The following is a 22,534-nucleotide window of genomic DNA, read 5'->3' as shown; positions in this document are numbered from 1 at the left end:
TTTTATTAACTGAAATATTTTTGCATGCTGCAAATTATTAGTGAATTATAACAAAACATTTCTTAATTAAACATAATTTATGTTAGTGTCGATATATATTTTCTTTAATTATCTAACGATACAGGCCGGGCTGAATTTCTAGCTATAATTTTAACTAATGTCTTACTTAAATACAGAAAAACATTCGTGCATGTAGTCAATAATTAGCTATTGTTAGCAATATTTTTATTGAATTTGCAGTAAATTTTATAATAATGCCTCACAAATTAATGCTGGGTGTTTTTATATTCGCATTTATTCTGCCTAAAATTTTAACTTTTTGTACTAATTTGTTTTTTTTTGCATGAAGTTATTAAATTACTGTTAAAAAGCATCAAAACAAAACTTTTTATTATCTGTTATTATAAAACATGTAAAGTTTGATTAAAGTTTGAAAAAAATACGTTGCATAAATCTAAAAAATAATAATAAAACATATTACAAATTTTGTTAAACATATTTATAAAAGATGTTTAATTTCTCGTGAATTCCTTGAAGATATTTCACCAAGTAAGTTATTATGTTGTATAAAATTAAGTGTTGTATTCACTTACCATCACTGTGCAATCATCCGATAAGTCATCATCATCTACAACGGTCTCAGGTTTAGTTATTTTTCACACAGAATTTACACCAAAACGAACCATTTGCTGCAAATAGACATATAAAATTTATTAGTAATTTGATACAAAATCCTTAATTTTGTCTATAAACTGAAAAAAGGATCGTAAATAAATGTAATTATAATGAGGAAAGAAGAAATATCAATAATGCTCCGTTTCCTGAAAACAATATTTTGAGTTTTACTTACCAGTTTATTTAGCAGTCTTCTATTAACAGCATTTTTAAAATATTTCTATCTTCTTTTGTATATCTTTTATAAATTTTATTTTTTAGACATTTCCCATCATCTCATTTTTATTTTGATATTATGTGTACTCATTTCCATATATTTTATGGTTGATGATTCTGAAAAAAAATGGTTCATTAAAATTGTATCCATCGTAAGCACGAAGGTTTTTGATTATTCAGTTTTCTAATTAAAATCACAACAGATAAATTGTTATGTAAAAATAAATCCATACTTACTTAGATTAACCAACCTTTTGTTAAATTTGCCCGTGCAAGTATTGTCGTGCAAGAATTCGCCCGCCTCTTCCTTTCACTGCCCTTCCCTTTCCTTAAAACATTGTCATGAAGTCCCCTCGCATCAGAGGTCCTCATTGCGAATGTCCTCGTCTTGTTCTTCATAGTTTATCACCTGCAAAGAAATCATCAACAAACTTACTCACCAATTGCACCTCCACAGTTGCAACAGTGTTCACTTCGATTTGCACTTCAACATTAGCCAAATAGTGTGATTTTCACCTTTCACATTCTCTCACTTCACAATTAACAACACAAACTCAACAAATCGACCGCTCTTGTTCGAATCCTGACTTCAAATGACAAACGTAAACAAACCCAAGTTCATCTTTTAAATAATCAACCAATTGATATTTACATTTAACCAAAAAAAATCTTGATTTTTCTAAAACCAAAGCTAACAGTCGAGCACGTTCATTCGAGTTCGGGAAATCTGTTAGCTTTTTGCCTTTAGCATTTTCAACAAACAGGTTATTAAATTATTACTGAATTTTGGTTGATTCAACTGAAAATTGGCCGTAACAAGTACGTTTTTGTGAAATTTACGAAAGTAAAATCAACAATTTTAATTGTTAAAATTTCTGGGCACAGTCTCTCCGTGCAGGAAATTTAATTTCCTACAATTTTGTCGAAAAGTGTGAGATGATCCGGAATGATTCTGATGAGTTATTCGCAATGCTATGAAAATAAATCGGCTTATATACTTAAAAGTATATAAGGGGTATATAAAAAGTAGTTATGAAAATACTTCAAGATCAACTCGGATCGTTTTGCACCCTTCGACAAAGTTGTAGGAAATTAAATTTTCTACAAGAATCCCACACTTGGACAATTTTTGGTGAGATCTGCGCCACCTGGCAGAAAAAAATACTGAAACGATGTTTTTACATTTTTGCGATTTTACGCTTATAAACTTCAACGATAAAAAGCGACCCCTTAGCCATAACCGATTTGGCTCAAAATTTGCGCAGATACTTATTTTTGTCTAAGAAATCGAATTAGAGGGTATGCCTGATGTCGATTTTTTTTTATTGTCACCCTACTTTGATGCAAAATGGTACGTAAAGATTCGAAAATCTTTATCATTTGATGGAATTTTTAGATCGATTTGGTGTCTTCGGCAAAGTTATAGGTTATCAAAAGGACTTTTCAGAAATAAATAGGAACACGGAATAAATATCACATTTTATAATCCAACTTTTTTTGCCTTAACATTGAATTTCCAAAAATGAAGCATTTTTTTCAAATTTCAAAATTATTTGATATGTTGTAGGGGACTAAAAACTACATCTCTTGAGCCATAGTTGATAAAAATTTCTGGCCTCAGTTAGGCAAAGAATGGGAAATAAATAATAAAACATATTCAAAACAATTTGCTCATAAAAAACTTTTATCGAATGCGTTAGAAATCGCCGCATAGTAATGCTCAAACAATTCCCACCAAAAATTAAATGACAAAGATTCGCCCAAACACGCACACACTGAAAGTGATCGGCTTTATGGTGAAATTTAATTAATTTATCAATTTTGGCGGTTCCATATGGCCGCACACCATCGGCGTGGCGTGAGTGCACAAAAGAGGAATCAGGGAGGTGGTAGTGTGCGTGGTAAACCAATACCACCAACATATTTGCCAATTTATAATGTCAGCGTGAGTGAGCGTGTGTTTGTGTGTGCACACGCGAAATTATAAAGCCAGCGCGAATAATAATAAGCTCGGCTTTGGATAGTTCAATAATTATCAGTTTTCGCGCCATTTCGCGTGAAAGGTGTGCGTGCACGTAAATAGATAGATAGAGTTGCATCAAATTTCATGTAAAATGAGTCGGTTGCGGTTAATTCGATGGGAAAGGTTGATTGATGGAGGGGCTATTGTTTCCAATAAATTGCAAATCGGGCAGTGTAACTATAGCTGGTAAAGCTTTTGAGGGAAGAAGCTTTTATTTATTAGCTTTGATTTATTCAAATATATTTTTCAATTATTATTGTTATTTGTTTCCTGAAAATCATGAATTAAATTAGAATCGTTCTACTTAAATATTGATTGATTCTGATCCATATAAAAGAGATTTTCCTTCACAAAATGTTCCCAACATCACGTCCGGGTACCCCTCAACAAAACCAAAGGTCGAAACCTCCGTAAAAGTTGGAAAGTTTTAAACTGAATTTCGCCAGCCACTCCAGCGTCAGTTGTCGAAATTTTACCGAAACACAAATCCCTGGTCACAACCCACAAGGGTCTATGTGAGCTTCCCTCAAATTCTGACCAACTCTGCAATATGGCGACCCTCCCTCCAACTGGTGCCGGAGACTGACCCGGAATCGGCCCCGTGCCGCCAACATTGGAAAATCGGACGCTTCTTTAATCTTTTTTAATGAGAAAACTTTTTCAGTCCGGCGAAACCGTCGAGGTTTCGGGACAAAAAAAAGCGCGCACCCTGACTTTGCAGGATTGACCAAGACGTATATTTCCGCGGGAGAGCTTGAAAGCTCTCGCTGGAAAGCTCCCATTTTTGTGTAATTTGGCCTCGGAAAAAACAAATCCCAACCACTCTCCTCGCTTGCCAAGTGGGTGACGGGGCAAAAGGTATCAGTCTCGCCGGCCCGGTATTTGCATAAAGATCCGGCCTACTGTGCATTGGTTTTGCCGCAAAATGAGAATTGAAATGAAATTTAAAATATTGTCGGAACCCTTTTTTGCGTGCAAAAGGGGTGCGAGTCTTCAGCACTGGGGGAGTGAAAACAGGTTGCTTCTTGAGCTTTTTGTTATTAAAACCTTTTACTTAGCGGTTTTTTTTTGATTTTTTAAAGGTACCTTGTGTTTGGATAATTTAGCTTTTTCAGTTTAAAGAAAATTTAACTTCTTTTTTTATGTTTTCATCCAGATATTCCATCATAGTAATTTGTTATGAATTCTTCTCGTTTAGTTTTGTGGTGATAGTTTTAGACCATTTAAACAAACTCGAATCATTATGTTTTACTTATTGATTTAGTAATTTGGTATCAAATGTAATGATTTTTACAATTTCTGTTTCAGAAGAAGTTACTAATCATTGTCTAGAAATTAAAAAAATCTGCAAATTTATTTTTGACTAAATTTTGAGATTGAAATGTCTCAAAACAAAAATTACTGTTGAGTAACAAAAAGTGTCAGTGGTTTAAAATTGTATAATAAATGCAATCATAAATTTGCAATATGGGATTCAAACGAAGCGCAATTTTGGATGGTTTTTATTTAAGTTTTTTTTTATTATACTAAAATTTTCGCAAAGTAACGTATTTTTTCGAAAAATTAAATTTTTAAAATGTGCAAAATGTTGATACCCCCCCCCCCCCCCTCCAAGAAGCTTAATTTTGTATGATTTTTCACTTTACTTATTTGTTTTGAAAAATACTTGTTTTCGAAAATTCTTTAATTTCCTATTTTTTTTTACTTTATTAGAGTTTTTTTTAATACAAAAAAATACAAAATACCGTATTTTTCGAAAATACTCAAATTTTCAAGATTTGCAATATGTTTTGGTATCAAACGAAGCACAATTTTGTATGTTCTTTCACTTTATTTATGTTTTTTTGAAAACACTAAAATATTCGCAAAATGCCTAAATTTTTCGAAAACACTAAAAATTTCAAAATATGCAATATGGGTATCAAACAAACCAAAATTTTGCATGCTTGTTACAAACATTCAAATTTTGTATATACTTCATATAAAAATTAGCTTCGTTTGTTAGCCATAATGCAAATTATGGAAATTGGAAGTATCAAAATACTCAAATTGCGAATCATGAAAATTTGAGTTATTAAAAATATACGGTATTATGTGAAAATTCGTGTTTTTTTGTGAAAAAAGTCTCATTCTTCGTTTGAAAATCACAAATCATAAATCATAAATCATAAATCATAAATCATGAATCATAAATCATAAATCATAAATCATAAATCATAAATCATAAATCATAAATCATAAATCATAAATCATAAATCATAAATCATAAATCATAAATCATAAATCATAAATCATAAATCATAAATCATAAATCATAAATCATAAATCATAAATCATAAATCATAAATCATAAATCATAAATCATAAATCATAAATCATAAATCATAAATCATAAATCATAAATCATAAATCATAAATCATAAATCATAAATCATAAATCATAAATCATAAATCATAAATCATAAATCATAAATCATAAATCATAAATCATAAATCATAAATCATAAATCATAAATCATAAATCATAAATCATAAATCATAAATCATAAATCATAAATCATAAATCATAAATCATAAATCATAAATCATAAATCATAAATCATAAATCATAAATCATAAATCATAAATCATAAATCATAAATCATAAATCATAAATCATAAATCATAAATCATAAATCATAAATCATAAATCATAAATCATAAATCATAAATCATAAATCATAAATCATAAATCATAAATCATAAATCATAAATCATAAATCATAAATCATAAATCATAAATCATAAATCATAAATCATAAATCATAAATCATAAATCATAAATCATAAATCATAAATCATAAATCATAAATCATAAATCATAAATCATAAATCATAAATCATAAATCATAAATCAAAAATCATAAATCATAAATCATAAATCATAAATCATAAATCATAAATCATAAATCATAAATCATAAATCATAAATCATAAATCATAAATCATAAATCATAAATCATAAATCATAAATCATAAATCATAAATCATAAATCATAAATCATAAATCATAAATCATAAATCATAAATCATAAATCATCAATCATAAATCATAAATCATAAATCATAAATCATAAATCATAAATCATAAATCATAAATCATAAATCATAAATCATAAATCATAAATCATAAATCATAAATCATAAATCATAAATCATAGTAGACAAACACTTTTAAAAATATTTGCAACGGCCTAAATAATAAATCATACATCATAGAAAAGTGGAGTTTTATTTTGGGAAGGAAAAAAAATTGTGGAGTCAAACATTTAATCCTCAAAAATAAATCGATTTCATGGCTCCTTCCATGGTCCAGACAGGCCAAACCCAAACAAAGTAACGACTTACAGACGACGAGGCGTCATGTTTTATGCATCGTTGCCTGAGACAGTTTGGCCTGTGTCTTTTCAAGTTCATTTTTGTTGCTTTTTTAGGAGTGCCGGATAAAATGTGGTTAATTTGTTTATGTTGCTGTTTAAATCCAAATTAATCAATAAGTAAAGTTTTCGATCACTACCGACCATGAAAACTTTACCTTGACATGATTTTCCGTTATTACCAAACAACATCCCATGAGAATGTAGAGCTCTCCTGACAGTAAACAGCTTCGTCGTTACCGCAACCTTCTTCTGGGGAAGCTGTGCCGTGCTACAATGCAGCAATATTGCCCCAACAACAGTGATTACGTGATTAAAAGTTGTTCGATATCGCATTTTATGGGGACCAGGGACGACCAACGAAGGTACACACATGTGATGTGGAGCACAAGATGTTGTGCTTTCTATAGTCAGGGATTCACCTTCCCCTGTAACGCAATGTAACGGGGTTTTTACACTAAAAAAAAAATCAAATTTTTTTTGAGATTTTTTTCTTAATTTTTTTGTTTTTTTTTTTTTAAATTGTTTTTGAGTTAATTGATTTCTTCTCTAAATTTTTTTCCCTGTGTTTAGCATCACTGCACAGTGTGTGCGGTGTGGAACGTGAAGTTTTTCAGTGCACACTAATTAGGAAGCTTAAAAGTTTTCCCATTGACGCCAGCCAGCGACAAGAAGAGTTTATTTTTGGGCTTGTTCGGTGTACGTATGATTTCATGCTTGTATGCGTAGAATTTGTTCCGCATTTTACGTTGCAGCATTTTTTTTTGTTTTTACCCGAAAAAAAAAACCAGTAACTTTTTTTTCTTCTCACTGATCATTTTTCATCAAGAATGCAACCTTGACACGTGTAATTAATCCCGGTCAAATTTGTCCCACCATGGATAGCGGCGTCCAGGAGAACGTTCGTCGTTCCGTACAAAATGCCACAGCTTGCCTTCAGGTTCGTTCTTTTAACAAACAGGATTTTTTGCTCCCCAGCTCGTTCCGAGAAAGGATCCCAATGGTTGGCTTTTGTGTGTGTGTGTGTGAACGTACCTCAGCGCGTTTTCGTACGGACGGTGCTCTTTTTGACAAGTTCCAATTAGAGATTGGCACTGGCCTGACTTGGCTGTGCATGGGGAAAGTCGGCTTACAACAACCGAGTCTCCGGGCTCCAGGCGAACGTTGTTTGAATAAATTAAAGTGATCTCCGAAGAAGAAGCAAGGTTTCATCGACTGGCCAGCTCATTTCGTTGGTGACTTGGGGTTGAACTGGGTTCTCGGGAAGGGAAAATTTGCAGCTTGACATGGAAGTAATTTTTTGTTCTCTGGAAAAGTGTTTGAAAAAGGCTAACAGTGTACAAGCAAATTTGAGTTATGTTTAGCTTTGTGTTATTTACACAGTAAATCATCAATTCTTATTTTTATTTTTTTTTGTAATTAATGATAGTATGTCAGTTCTCCGATTACAGTATAAGAATCTATCTTATTTTGCATTCTTGTAGAGATTCGGATGAAAAGCATCTGCTCAATTTTGCAGCCCTTGTAGAAAAAAGTGAAAACATACTATTTTTAAAACAAAAAAAAATCTTTGTTGTGTTTTGTATTCCGTATTCTCACATTGGCCGATTTCGGACCTTCTCTATGACCAAAGAAGCCATTTGGTGTCATTGGTTCACCCATACAAGTATCCATACAATTTTGGCAGCTGTTCATATAAAAATTGTACGTAAATATTCTGAAATCTATAACTTTTGAAGAAATTTTCTGATCGATTTCGATCAGAATCGATAAGTACATCGATCGATCGATCGATAAGTACACGGAAATTTTTTTTTTTTTTTTCAAAAAATCTATTTATCTTTTTGTTTTTTGCCGGGGACCACTACTATTAGACTTTTAATAACATTTTGCTTTTTTGAATTTTTTTTTAAATTGTGGTCAAAAATTTATTTTACTTCAGTTTTTAATGCAAAAACAAAATTGCAATCGAAAAATACTTTACAAATGATTTGATAAAGTGTATCGTTTTCCAGATCAAGCCACTTATACCTTTCAAACTAAAATGAAATATTGGCGAGATACAGCGATTTACTGAAAAAAGTTTGATTTTGCGCTATTGTGGTTGATATGTTTATAGGAACTATTAAAAATAAAACAAAATTTAAGAAAAATGAACTCTCAAAAGTTAATTTTATCGGATTAATTTTAGCTTGAAACCCCATTTCATGGTGAAATAAATGACCCCGATGAAATTGGTCAAAATTATCCCATAGTTCTTGCCAATTTTAGCAAAGTCCCTTAATTAAAAAAAATCAACTTTCAACATTTCAACTTTTAAGAATAATTTTTGCTTAAAGACCCCATTTCATGGCCAAAATAATGACCCTGACGAAATTGGTCAAAATTATCTCGGGACCATCCATAAACCACGTGTACACTTTAGGGGGTGGTATGGCGATTGTCCACGCTCCATACAAAAAGTTTTTGTATGAACAATTGTCCACGAGGGGGGGGGGGGGGGTTGAGATTTCCAAAAAACTGTCCACGTGGTTTGTGGATGGTCCCTTCATAGTTCTAACCATTTTCAACAAAGTCCTTTAGGGGGTATATCAAATAATTAAAAAAGTCAACTTTCAAAATTTCAACTTTTCAGAATAATTTTAGCTTAAGGACCCCATTTAATGGCCAACATATTGATCCCGACGAAATTGGTCAAAATTATCCCATAGTTCTAACCATTTTAAACAAAGTCCTTTAGGGGGTATATCAAATAATTAAAAAAATCAACTTTAAAAATTTCAACTTTTAAGAATAATTTTTGCTTAAGGACCTCATATTTCATGGCCAAAATAATGACCCTGACGAAATTGGTCAAAATTATCCCATAGTTCTAGTCATTTTAAACAAAGTCCTTTAAGGGGTATATCAATTAATAAAAAAAAATCAACTTTCAAAATTTCAATTTTTCAGAATAATGTTAGCTTAAGGACCCCATTTCATGGCCAAAATAATGACCTTGACGAAATTGGTCAAAATTATCCCATAGTTCTAACCATTTTCAACAAAGTCCTTTAGGGGGTATATCAAATAATTAAAAAAGTCAACTTTCAAAATTTCAACTTTTCAGAATAATTTTAGCTTAAGGACCCCAATTAATGGCCAACATATTGATCCCGACGAAATTGGTCAAAATTATCCCATAGTTCTAGCCATTTTAAACAAAGTCCTTTAGGGGGTATATCAAATAATCAAAAAAATCAACTTTAAAAATTTCAACTTTTAAGAATAATTTTTGCTTAAGGACCTCATATTTCATGGCCAAAATAATGACCCTGACGAAATTGGTCAAAATTATCCCATAGTTCTAGCCATTTTAAACAAAGTCCTTTAGGGGGTATATCAAATAATTAAAAAAAAATCAACTTTCAAAATTTCAACTTTTCAGAATAATGTTAGCTTAAGGAGCCCATTTCATGGCCAAAATAATGACCCTGACGAAATCAGACAAAATTATCCTAAAGATCTTAACATATTTAACAAAAGAAAAAATAATAACAGATTGTGATATGGACACTTAGAAACTTTTCCATTTGTGCGATTTATGGTAATTTTATTTCTAAGTCAGTATACCGAACGAATAACAAATTTTGTTATTAGGAGAGTTTTTGAAATGTATAACATTTCCTCTTATTAGCGTGTTATTAAACATTTTCAATACAATATCACTTCAATACCAAATTTTGTTATTTTATCAGAAACTGTTATTATTTTTTCTTCTTGAAGTTGAACTTCAGGATAAAACAATAACACTTTTTGTTATTTTAACAGGATTTGTTATTGAAATATTATTAATTTTGTTATTACCGTCTGCCCGGGTAGACGGAAAAATACTGTTTTTTATTTATCTTTGAATTATTAAAAATTGAGTTCCGTAAATAGTTTTTTTTTTCATTTTTTACGGTTGTCAGTTAGGCTGGTACAAATATTTTTAAAAGTTTTTGTCACCCCCCCCCCCCTTCAAAATTGGCCCGAAAAATCAGGGGGCAAAAAAAATATTTTTACAATAAACTTCAAAATTTCAATGAAAATTCGATACAATTTTTGTTTTTGTCAGATCTTAGATTTTTTGAAAACTAATGATTGCAAAACAACTGAACTAGTGTAAAATGCATTTTAAAACACTTTTTTCATCTAAATGTGAAGACTATGGCTTGTTATTTAAATTTTGATATTTTTTTTTATTTTTTTGCCCCCCCCTCCCTTGACCTCGGCCAGGGCCGAGGGACAAATTTTTTTTTAAATATTTGCATCGGCCTTACAGGTAATGTTTAAAATTATACTCTACAAAAATCACCAGTTTTTTTTTCACAAAACATAAATAATCTAGTTTTCTGCGATTTCCAAATCTAGAGATTTTTTTTTGAAAAGGTCCTATAAGCTATTGTGATTCATATGTTTATAGGAGGGTAATTCTCCGCCAACTCACACAGCAGTTGCCCCGACCCCTCTTCGATTTGCGTGAAACTTTGTCCTAAGGGGTAACTTTTGTCCCTGATCACGAATCCGAGGTCCGTTTTTTGATATCTCGTGACGGAGGGGCGGTACGACCCCTTCCATTTTTGAACATGCGAAAAAAGAGGTGTTTTTCAACAATTTGCAGCCTGAAACGGTGATGAGATAGAAATTTGGTGTCAAAGGGACTTTTGTGTAAAATTAGACGCCCGATTTGATGGCGTACTCAGAATTCCGAATAAACGTATTTTTCATCGAAAAATACACTAAAAAAGTTTTAAAAATTCTCCCATTTTCCGTTACTCGACTGTAAAAAATTTCGGAACATGTCATTTTATGGGAAATTTAATGTACTTTTCGAATCTACATTGTCCCAGAAGGGTCATTTTTTTCATTTAGAACAAAATTTTTCATTTTAAAATTTCGTGTTTTTCTAACTTTGCAGGGTTATTTTTAGAGTGTTTTAATGTTCTACAAAGTTGTAGAGCAGACAATTACAAAAATTTTGATATATAGACATAAGGGTTTGCTTATAAAAATCACGAGTTATCGCGATTTTACGAAAAAAAGTTTTGAAAAAGTTGGTCGTCATCGATCATGGCCGTTCATGGTCACCCGCGACAGACACGGACGACGAAACAAAGAGAAACGCAAAAAGTAACTTTTTCAAAACTTTTTTTCGTAAAATCGCGATAACTTGTGATGTTTATAAGCAAACCCCTTATGTCTATATATCAAAATTTTGTAATTGTCTGCTCTACAACTTTGTAGAACATTAAAACACTCTAAAAAATAACCCTGCAAAGTTAGAAAAACACGAAATTTTAAAATGAAAAATTTTGTTCTAAATGAAAAATGACCTTCTGGGACAATGTAGATTCGAAAAGTACATTAAATTTCCCATAAAATGACATGTTCCAAAATTTTACAGTCGAGTAACGGAAAATGGGAGGATTTTAAAACTTTTTAGTGTTTTTCGATGAAAATACGTTTTCGGAATTCTGAGTACGCCATCAAATCGGGCGTCTAATTTTACATAAAAGTCCCTTTGACACCAAATTTCTATCTCATCACCGTTTCAGGCTGCAAATTATTGAAAAACACCTCTTTTTCGCATGTTCAAAAATGGAAGGTCGTACCGCCCCTCCGTCACGAGATATCAAAAAACGGACCTCGGATTCGTGATCAGGGACAAAAGTTACCCCTTAGGACAAAGTTTCACGCAAATCGAAGAGGGGTCGGGGCAACTTTTCCCGATTTCGTGTGAGTTGGTAGAGAATTACCCAGGAACTATTAAAAAAATCTGGAATTTTTTTCATGTTTTTTATCAATCATATTTTTTAATTGGATGTTCCAGGAATTTTCTATGTCCCATGTTTTTCAAAAAAATAGGTACATAGATTTTCCAAAATACACCCAAACGGCGGTTGCATGATTGTGATGCATGGCGGCATTAAAGTATATCAGAATCTGCATGAAAACTGTCCTCATGCATTTTTTGCGATATAGGGGTATGAAATTTTTGCCCGCTACCGACAATTATCGACATTACCGACAATTATCTACATTACCGACGGCTTTTTTTGTTGTATTTCACAAAAAAAACCCTTAACAGAACGAGAATTGAACCACCAACTTCTTCATTATTGATCCGACACGCTACCACCACGCCATGGACGCTTGATGAAATGTAAGTGAAAGAGCGCCAATATATTCTTCTCTTTGGAGTGTTGCTCGGGGACGGGCCAGCATTATATGTGTTGGTGAGAACTGCAGATCGCTGACATGTTTACACGCGGGCGAAAATGATCTACGGGCTTGCTGCAAAAAATGTTATAAAATGTGACATTTTCTGCAGCAAATCCACTGTTGCAAATTTTGAGATATATTTTTCCTTTGGGTGTACATATTTTTTTCTATGTTCCTTTTTTTAATGTTTTAGGGCAGCGGTTCTCAACCTTCTTCTAGGCCGGTACCCCCTGCCATGTAAATCAAGTAGGCCCGGTACCCCCGTTGAGAATCGCTGTTTTAGGGGATTAAAAACAACATCTTTTGGCCGTAGTGCGTAATAATTTGAGATACATGAATTTTTGAAAACACTGTGTTTATTTTGGAAAATATCGAAATTATGAACATTGTTTTAAAAAGCATTTTTGAATTTTAACATTCCAACTCCCAAACTCTCAAAAAAGTTGAAATGGTTATTTCAACTCGCTGGTTCTCGAGCATAACTCAACAAATCGGGATGATCTAGTTCATGAAACAAGGGGAATAGTTCATGAAACAAGGGCTACAAAAAATATTTTTGAAACGCTGAAAAAAAAATTATGGTTTCCTGAGATACAGCGTCACAAAAAAAATCGAATCGATGAGAATGATTTTTTTAATGGAGAAAAAAGAGCATGAAAATGGTTGACTGCCAATGAGCTGCTACTCCCTTATTGACAGATCAACTGAAGTTAAACACACCCAACCGGCGGTCGCATGATTTTGATGCATGGCAGCATGAAAGTATATCAGAATCTGCATGAAAACTGTCCTCATGCATTTTTTGCGATATAGGGGTATGACATTTTTGCCCGTTACCGACAATTATCGACATTACCGACGGCAGATTGATTGTATTGCAGAAAAAAAAACCTTAACAGAACGAGGATTGAACCATCAACTTCTAGGTTGCTGATCCGACACGCTACCACCGCGCCATGGACGCTTGATGAATGGTGAGGGACAGAGTGCGAACATAATGTTCTCTCTAGATTGTTGCTCGGGGACGCGCCAGCATTCTATGTGTTGGTGAGAACTGCAGATTGCTGACGTGTTTACACGCGGGCAAAAATGATCTATGGGCTTGCTGCAAAAAATGTAATAAAATATAACATTTTCTGCAGCAAATTCACTGTTGCAGGTTTTGAGATATATTTTTCGTTTGGGTGCAATGAATCAAAAATGATCAGTGGGAGCCAACCATCCGTTCACTGTTTAACCTCTGAAGATCCCTACTTTATTAGTCAATACCGGCGCCCTCCCAAGAAGCCTGCAGTTCAACGAAAGGAAGGAAAGTTAGTCTGATAGTTGAAGTTGCAGACCCTTGATGGCATACAACTTTTCGCCGTATACCTATGGATACCGCATGAGACCGTTAAATCCACAGCATCTCCTATCTCCTGCAAGCATCACGTGATTAATATTTCTTTGGGTTAGTAGGATAAGGTATTGGCTTTTCGATGCCTCCCGAGCTACGATGCTATGGGGAGGACATTCATAACAAACCCGTCGGCGAGCCTTCTGAGCAACGATGCTATGGGAAGATCTTTCTGGTTAACACACAAAATCACTCACTCACACAGTTATTTTGCTCCACTATTAATTCGATAATCCAAAATGTCAGCGCGTCTTTCGATCATTATATAGAAATGGCTTTTTCACCGTAAAAAATAAAAAGAGAAAAAAGAGTTCCCAAAGTCGTGAACAAGCGTTCATAAAATTCGGAACCACGAACAAAGCGTTCAAATTGCTTTTTAAAAACGTACCATGGTATTGAACATTGATATTTTTGATATTTTTTATTGATTGTAAAGTCCATTATAAAAATAATTACGTACGTAGAAAGCCCATAAATTTACATGTACTCATTTAAGGTAAAAAACACCATAAAAGCTTCTTTTATGCTTTCCAATTGCTTGATGAATTCGGGAAGCTCTTTGTTGAGCAAAGTGTGCCCTTTTAATGTTATTCATTATCACGCAGCAGCGCAGAGTGCGGTGCCATTAACAAGCACCATGCATTTAAATTTCCAACCCATTATTCTACCACCCACACCTTCATTTGCGGCGTGGCACCCGTGCGCAGCCAGCTGTGATCAATTGTTTACCGTGCTGCATAACTTGCAGGCGCCTGCTGCTATCCGGCAAAGGTTGGTTGACTGTTCCGCCCAGTTCGCATCACTGTGTAGTGGATTAAAAGTTCGCCCCTCCGAGGAGTGTTTGCTCCCGCTTCAGAAAAGTTTAACATAACCTCAACCGTTCTGTGGCTGGTCGTTTTCCGAAGTCAACGCGCCAAGTTGTTACCTCCCAACCAAAAAAAGCAAATAAAAAAGCGAAAAATACTCATCATCGTGTTGTTTTCCATTTTTTTTTTGTTGCAGGTAAGCTGGAAACTGGATGCGAACCTTGGCTGGGGGAGTTTCAAGCGTCGTCAGCTCAAAGGTAAATAGTCATCGGAAATTGTTGGCAAAATTTTGTGTAAACAACGTGTTCGTACGGGGATATATATTTGGCTGGGGGACTCCCAGAAGCAATCAAGTAGCGCTGATGATGGTGGTGAAATATTCAGCATATTATGATGTTGGAAATTGATACGATTTTTTTTTAATTTAAAGCACCTCTGTGTACAGAAAGCTTTGTTTAATGTATCGTTAGTGATTTCATTTGTATTGCACGAAAATTTTTCGTAGAACTTTATCTTAAAAATACTCATTTTATTGGTTTAACTTTTAGCACCAAAAATGTACTGTGCAAGAAGCCATTTTGCAAATCCTTGTTTTGGGATATATTTTAGATGATGATCTTCTGAGCTATGGCACGAGGTCGTCAAAATTTATTTGACAGTGTTGCCAATTAAAAAAAAAACATTATTTTCGAAAACTTTGGAAAAAAGATAAAAAAAACAAATCTAGTTTTGTCTATAACAAGCTTTTTACTGTGTTAAATTTTGCCCTATAGGCCGGGGTGACCTAAGTATGGCCCGTAGACCCGTTTTGAATTATCATGTAAAATGGCCTTTTGACACATCTTTCAGTGATTTTATAATTCTTTAAAATGAAGTTTAATTTTATGACTTTTTTGTGAACCTTTTTAGATTTTGTTAATATAAAACTAATTTTATAATCAGGATGAAAGTATGGAAAACCCATACTTTTTTTTTGAAAATAAATTACTTACTTTTACAAAGTTTGTGTCACTTAAGAAGGGGTGACATATCTAAAAACTCAATTCAAAAAAATCAATTTAAATAACTTAGAACTTTTATTATATTTGTGACATCGCGATTGTTGAGACACGAAAATTGCAATGAAAGCAGATGGATAATATCAATGTTGGTATTTTTTTAATATCTGATTTTGATAAAATTTAATCAACTGATTTGACGCATTTTTGTACAAAACTGTTTAAGTTTTTTTTTGTTTTCCACATATATCAATTACGAAAATGCTCTTAAAAACTCTGAAATTTCAAAATAATCTTTAGTTGATAGATGTTTTTTTCAGTTCTATAGATAGAAATAAAAAAACACATTTTTTTCAATTGGCTCACAAACTCATGAGAGCTTCAAATTTGGCCCGCCATGCAAAAACTTTGAGTACCCCTGGACTATTTCATACAGCATTTGGCGTATTGATCACATAGTAAACAAGATCTTACTTTTTTCTAAAATATTTTATTTAATTATTTTTAAAATCAAATTTTCACTTTCAATACTTCAAACTAACGTGGAACTTCCCGAGGATTCCGAATATGTCTACACCCAAACGAAAAATATATCTCAAAACCTGCAACAGTGAATTTGCTGCAGAAAATGTTATATTTTATTACATTTTTTGCAGCAAGCCCATAGATCATTTTTGCCCGCGTGTAAACACGTCAGCAATCTGCAGTTCTCACCAACACATAGAATGCTGGCGCGTCCCCGAGCAACAATCTAGAGAGAACATTATGTTCGCACTCTGTCCCTCACCATTCATCAAGCGTCCATGGCGCGGTGGTAGCGTGTCGGATCAGCAACCTAGAAGTTGATGGTTCAATCCTCGTTCTGTTAAGTTTTTTTTCTGCAATACAATCAATCTGCCGTCGGTAATGTCGATAATTGTCGGTAACGGGCAAAAATGTCATACCCCTATATCGCAAAAAATGCATGAGGACAGTTTTCATGCAGATTCTGATATACTTTCATGCTGCCATGCATCAAAATCATGCGACCGCCGGTTGGGTGTAAATTGAGACCAAAAATTGCCATCTTGTTGGCCTATAGCAGGGGTGCTCAAAGTCTTAGAGCGGCGGGCCAAATTTAAAGTTTACATAAGCTTGTGGGCTAAATGTGAAAAAATGTATATTTTCTATAAATAAATGATATTATATCAAATTATAAAATTGTAAAATACATGTATCAGCTGCAGTTTTTTTTATTAAATTGCAGGAATTTGTGGGACATTCTCGTCATTTAGGTACATTCTGAAGAACAGAATATTAAATTTTTCCAACAGTTTAAGGCCGTCAAAAATATTTTAAAAAGTATATGTCGCCTCCCCACTCCCTTCAAAATCGGTTTAAAAATCAGCGGGCAAAATTATTTTTTTCAAAAGACTTCTAAATTTAAAAGGATTTGGAAGTCTAACCAACTGAAACAATTAGAAATTAATTTTCCTTCATTTCAAATCATATGTAGCATGTCTGGGGTCGATCAAAAATATTTTCAATTTTTGTGGAATTCCTATGAACAACAACGTTTTGACCATGAAAGATAGAATGAAATAAGGGCTTTTTTAAATTTTTCGAAACCATTTAAATTTTAATTTGAAAGAATGTAAAAGTATCTAAAATATTCTAACGATTTAAAAAAATAAAATTCAAACTTCCAAAACATTTAAGAAGCTGTATTTTTTAAAAAGATTCGCTAATATTTGAAAGAATGGAAAAATTACACTTACGACATTGATTGTCGCTTGAATGGGTTTAAAGAAATAAAATAAAAAACTATAAAAATATTATAGAAGTCTAACTTTTTTTGGCAGAACAGCTCATGTTTGAAAGAATGGAAAAACTCACAAAAATATTAAAACAAACAAGAAAATTATGTTTAAAAAATTAAATATAAACTAAAAAAATATTTTACTTTTCTAAAGAAGAACAACTCATGTTTGATATAATGGATAAACTCACAAAAATATTTTGACAATCAAAAATAGGTTGTTTTTAAAAATAAAAATAAAATATTTCAGAAGTCGACCTTTTTTTCAAAGCACTGCTCATTTTCAAAAATGGAAAAACTAACAAAAATATTACGACAACCAAGAAAAAGTTGCTTAAAAAAAATTAACCATCAAAATATTTTAGGAGTCGAGCACCAATAACAATTTAACAACAATCTTTTTACAAAAGATCGCTGCTTTTGAGTAAATGGCCGTTTTTGGCTTAAAAATTACAGTTCAGACACGATTATCCGTAGCCTCGATTATCCGAAGTTTCGATTATCCTAAGTTCGATTATCCGAAGGTTTGTATGGGACTTCGAATAATCGAATCACAAACAAAATTTGTTTTTTCGTATTTTTTTATTTTCTTTTTTTTAACATAAAATTTGAGTTCTACAACCCAATTTTAAAATAAAATTCATTTTTTGCATCACCGCCATTTAGAATATTTTTTTTTACTTTGAATAGTGAAGTTAGCAGGGGGACAAAAGGTATTTTTCCGGTTTTTTTGAAAATGCATTTTTTTCTTTAAAGAAACCAAAAATTTTTTGTTGTTGCTATATGGGTATCAAATGATCAGGATTTTTACATACATTTTGATTGTAATAACAATATCTTTTTAAAAATACTCAAAATTTTCACAAAACTACGTATTTCCGAAAAAATATCCAAAATTTCAGTTTTTACAATATTGGTATCAAATGAACAGGATTTTTGCATACATTTCACATGTAATAATTTTTTTTTTTGAAAATATTTAAAATTTTCACAAAACTATTTCAGTTTTTAAAAAAATTTGTAAGTAGTTTTGTAAAAATTTTGAGTATTTTCAAAAAAAATGTAATTATTACATTTGAAATGTATGAAAAAATTCCGATCGTTTGATACCCATATTGTAAAAACAGAAATTTTGAGTACTTTTTCGAAAATTCGTAGTTTTGAAAAATTTTGAGTTTTTTTGAAAAATGTTACAATTACATTCGAAATGTATGAAAAAATCCTGATCGTTTGATACCCATAATGTAAAAACTAAAATTTTGGGTTTTTTTTCGAAAATGTAGTGTTTTGAAAATTTTAAATGTTTTCAAAATTAGTTGTTATTACATTCGAAATGTATGAAAAAATCCCGATCGCTTAATACCCATATTGTAAAAACTGAGTACTTTAAGTATTTTTTTTTTTTCGAAAATTCGTAGTTTTGTGAAAATTTTGAGTATTTTCAAAAAAATGTGTTAATTACATTCAAATGTTTTGTGAAAATTTTGAGTGTTTTCAAAATATGTTGTTATTACATTCGAAATGTATGAAAAATCCCGATCGTTTGATACCCATATTGTTAAAAACAGAAATTTTTCAGTATTTTTTCGAAAATTCGTTGTTTTGTGATTTTTTTTAGTATTTTCAAAAAATGTTTTTATTACATTTGAAATGTATGAAGAAATCCTGATCATTTGATACCCATATTGTAAAAACTGAAATTTTAAGTATTTTTTCGAGAAACATGCATTTTCAAAATATAGGAAAAATACGTATTTTGTGAATATATTCATGGAATTATAATTTTGATGGATAGCTGACATCATCCCGATTCCAAAAAATATAATTTAAGAATAAAACTCTTTGATGTTTGCGTGATTTTTCATTCGTTTAAAGCCAATGTCTGCCATATAGCCAACATCCCATAAGCTCTGTGCTTCAGTTAAGCACTGGGTCGTGCTTAACCGAGGCAGCTGTACGAATCAAAACCGGGGCAGTGCAAAACCGAGGCATTACTGTAAATTTTGCAATGGAATTATTTAAAAAAACACAGTTTTTATTTATATCAAAAGAATGGAGTTATGGAAAAGGAGTTGTCAGCTTTTTTTTGTCAATAATTAACCTTATTTTTGTGATTTTGTCAAAGTTGAACTTTGAGCACTCCTTATTCAGCGAAACGATTGTTCTTCTGCTTCTGGCATAAAAGTTCTGAAAAATCAACTTTTCGGTATTCAAATGAATATTGAAGTGTAGCATATTTCAAATACCAGGAAGTTCTCTCGTAACAGCTTGCAAACTAACAAATGCAAGCAATGAAGTCCACTTAATGGAACCAACTTTATTCATACCTGTTCGACAGAGTAAACCCCAATTTTCCCTGGATAACATTGATGGATATGAGTATCAAAGCCCTAAAAAAACCAAATCCATCCACTATTCCAAGCCGATATCACGGTTCGAAAATTGCACATCTTTCCTAAAAAAAAAAGTCCAACCTCAAAAAAGGACCCTAATCCACACTTTCAACACCGGATTCCAACCCACTCCGGATGTAGATTAGGATGCACTCACACACACCCCTACCCACAAAAACCGACCGAGTTTATCAGAGTGCGGAATATCCCGGTCGAAAATTGGTGGATCATCCTTCTTTCGTCTCTTTTCGCACCGACAAAAAAAAAATCCTTCCCAAATCAAAGCTCACACTTTTCCACCACCAAATTCCACGTGTTGCTGAGAGGACGATTTGGTTAGAAAAAAAATACGAGTAGGATCGAAAAGGATTTGCCTCTCGACGAAGTGGCCTCTTTCAACGCGGGCCCCCAATCGGGCACGGATAAATGGAAATCTTCCGTGACGGAAAAGCGGATCAGTGTTGGGGGAGAGGGGAGTTTTCTGGGCGGCACTTGAGGGGAAAATTTTGTGAAAAGTTTTGAAAGTTATTTTAAAAATTCAAAATTAATATCGTTTTTCATAAATTATAAAAAAAAACGATATTTAGAGGAGATTTTTTTTCAGAAAATTTTCAATTTTCCAAATAAGATAAACACCTTATGTCAAACCCCAAACCGCCTTCTGTGGCTTTTTGGGCTATCACATTTCCCGTTTTTAAAGCGAGAGCCTTCCGAGTCTTCTATTTTTGGAGTCGGGAAAAACCGCCACCACCGATATGGCATTTCAGGGGTGGGGCTTTCCACTCTCATATCGTGGTATGCGTATGTTTTTCCTGGAACGAATTCCTACCAAATGGAGAGAAACGATACTGAAGCCAGCCAATACCGCACTGGCAGTATCGAAACGGCCTACACGAAGTTGGAATTTTCAATGACTGAAGAGAAAAAATAAAATAAAATATGCCAAGCGCGTTCTAAACCGTGTCGAAAATGTGATCAATCCTCAGTTTTGGAAGGCTGTCTAGAAACACATTTAATTAAAAGCTCGTTGAATATTTCCTAAACAACCAATGACCTTTTCATCGGAAAAGTTTCGCTGTAAAAATAAAACATTTAATAAAACATCAAGTCCTCACCCAAAACACCCCCACCAATCCGTATTATTCAACCTTTTGTGCAAGGTGCTTCGGAATACTTTTCGCGTAACGAGTCTGATTCAATATTCATTCGAAGCACTTGAAGGAGAGCAGCACTTTTACGCAACAATATATATATTTCCCCCGAGGGCCATTCAACCCCTGCTGCCACCCACCACCCTTCTGGGGGAGGAATCCATCTGGTTTTTTTTCTGTAAGAGAGAGCACACGAGGCACAAGGTCCTACACATTTTTCGCGGATTTTTCAAACGCGAAGAGGACGATTTCGTGCGAAAAATGAGCGACGATAGGCGTCGAATAAATAACCGCCTTGATGATCGTCTTTCGGGGAGATTTCTTTGCTGAAAATTATTCGGAGAATAAAACTTGTTTAAAAAAGTATTTTTTGGAATTTAAACTCAGCGAAACAACATTTGAAACAAGGTTGTTATTCGATAAAATTATCGTCGATAATTTTAGCGTCTAACGATAATCTTATCGACGCTTACGGGCGTTAATTATTTTTTATCTTTTTTTGGAAAATAACTCACAGTCATGCCTCGGTTCAGTACCGCATGTGAGGGATGCAAACCCGAGACTTGTATAACTGAAGCACAGAGTTTATGGGATTTTGGCTATATGGAAGTCATTGGATATAATCGAATAGAAAACATGCAAACATAAAAAAATTATAGAGTTTTTGAATCGGGATGATGGTAGCTATCCATTGTATTTCTCTTGTAAATACGAATTTTTCCTGTATTTTGAAAATGCAATTTTTTGCTCTAAAAAAAACTCAAAAAAAAAATTATTGCAATATGGGTATCAAATAATTGTTTTTTTTTGTCATAAATTTACATTGTCATGCATTTTGTAAAAACATTTTTTTTGAAAATACTCAACATTTTCACAAAACTACTTCGAAAAAAATACTCAAAATTTCAGTTTTTCACAATATGGGTATTAAATGATCGGAATTTTATCATGCATTTCGAATGTAATTACAACATTATTTGAAAATAGTTGAAATTTTCACAAAACTACGTGTTTTCGAAAAAAGACTCAAAATTTCAGTTGGGTAACAAAAGATCGAATTTTTTTTCAAACATTTCGAATGTAATAAATTTTGTAATTATGAAATTTTGAGTATTTTTTCGAAAATACGTAGTTTTGTGAAAATTTTGACTATTTATAATGAAACTTTTGAAATTTATAAAAACTTTCGATAGTTGTTATCCATATTGTGAAAAATTGAAATTTTGACCATTTTTTCAAAAACACGTAGTTTTGTGAAAAAATGTGTATTTCCAAAAAATTGTGATACAATTTTCGAAATGTATGAACAAATCCTGATCGTTTGATATCCATATTGTAAAACACTGAAATTTGGAGTGTTTCAAAAATATGTAGTTTTGTGAAAAATTTGATTATTTTCAAAAAAATGATACTATAATC

The 22,534-nt window shown here is 32.6% G+C and overlaps 1 protein-coding gene across 3 annotated transcripts in view; it reads left to right on the top strand.

Moving 5' to 3' along the window:
- Positions 1 to 22,534, top strand: part of LOC6039340 (adenylate cyclase type 6) — a 282,888-nt gene that overhangs the window by 71,783 nt on the left and 188,571 nt on the right. The window contains exon 1 of one of the 3 annotated variants that reach the window (XM_038260274.1): positions 14,969 to 15,032. The exons of the other annotated variants lie outside the window; for them this stretch is intronic. The gene's annotated coding sequence lies outside the window, so the exon portion shown is untranslated. Of the gene's footprint in view, positions 1 to 14,968; positions 15,033 to 22,534 lie in introns of those variants that run through there. 3 annotated transcript variants of the gene reach the window in all.

This window comes from Culex quinquefasciatus, chromosome 3 (genome assembly GCF_015732765.1).
Source record: "Culex quinquefasciatus strain JHB chromosome 3, VPISU_Cqui_1.0_pri_paternal, whole genome shotgun sequence".
Lineage (NCBI taxonomy): Eukaryota > Metazoa > Arthropoda > Insecta > Diptera > Culicidae > Culex > Culex quinquefasciatus.
This window is presented reverse-complemented; position numbering and strand designations above follow the sequence as displayed.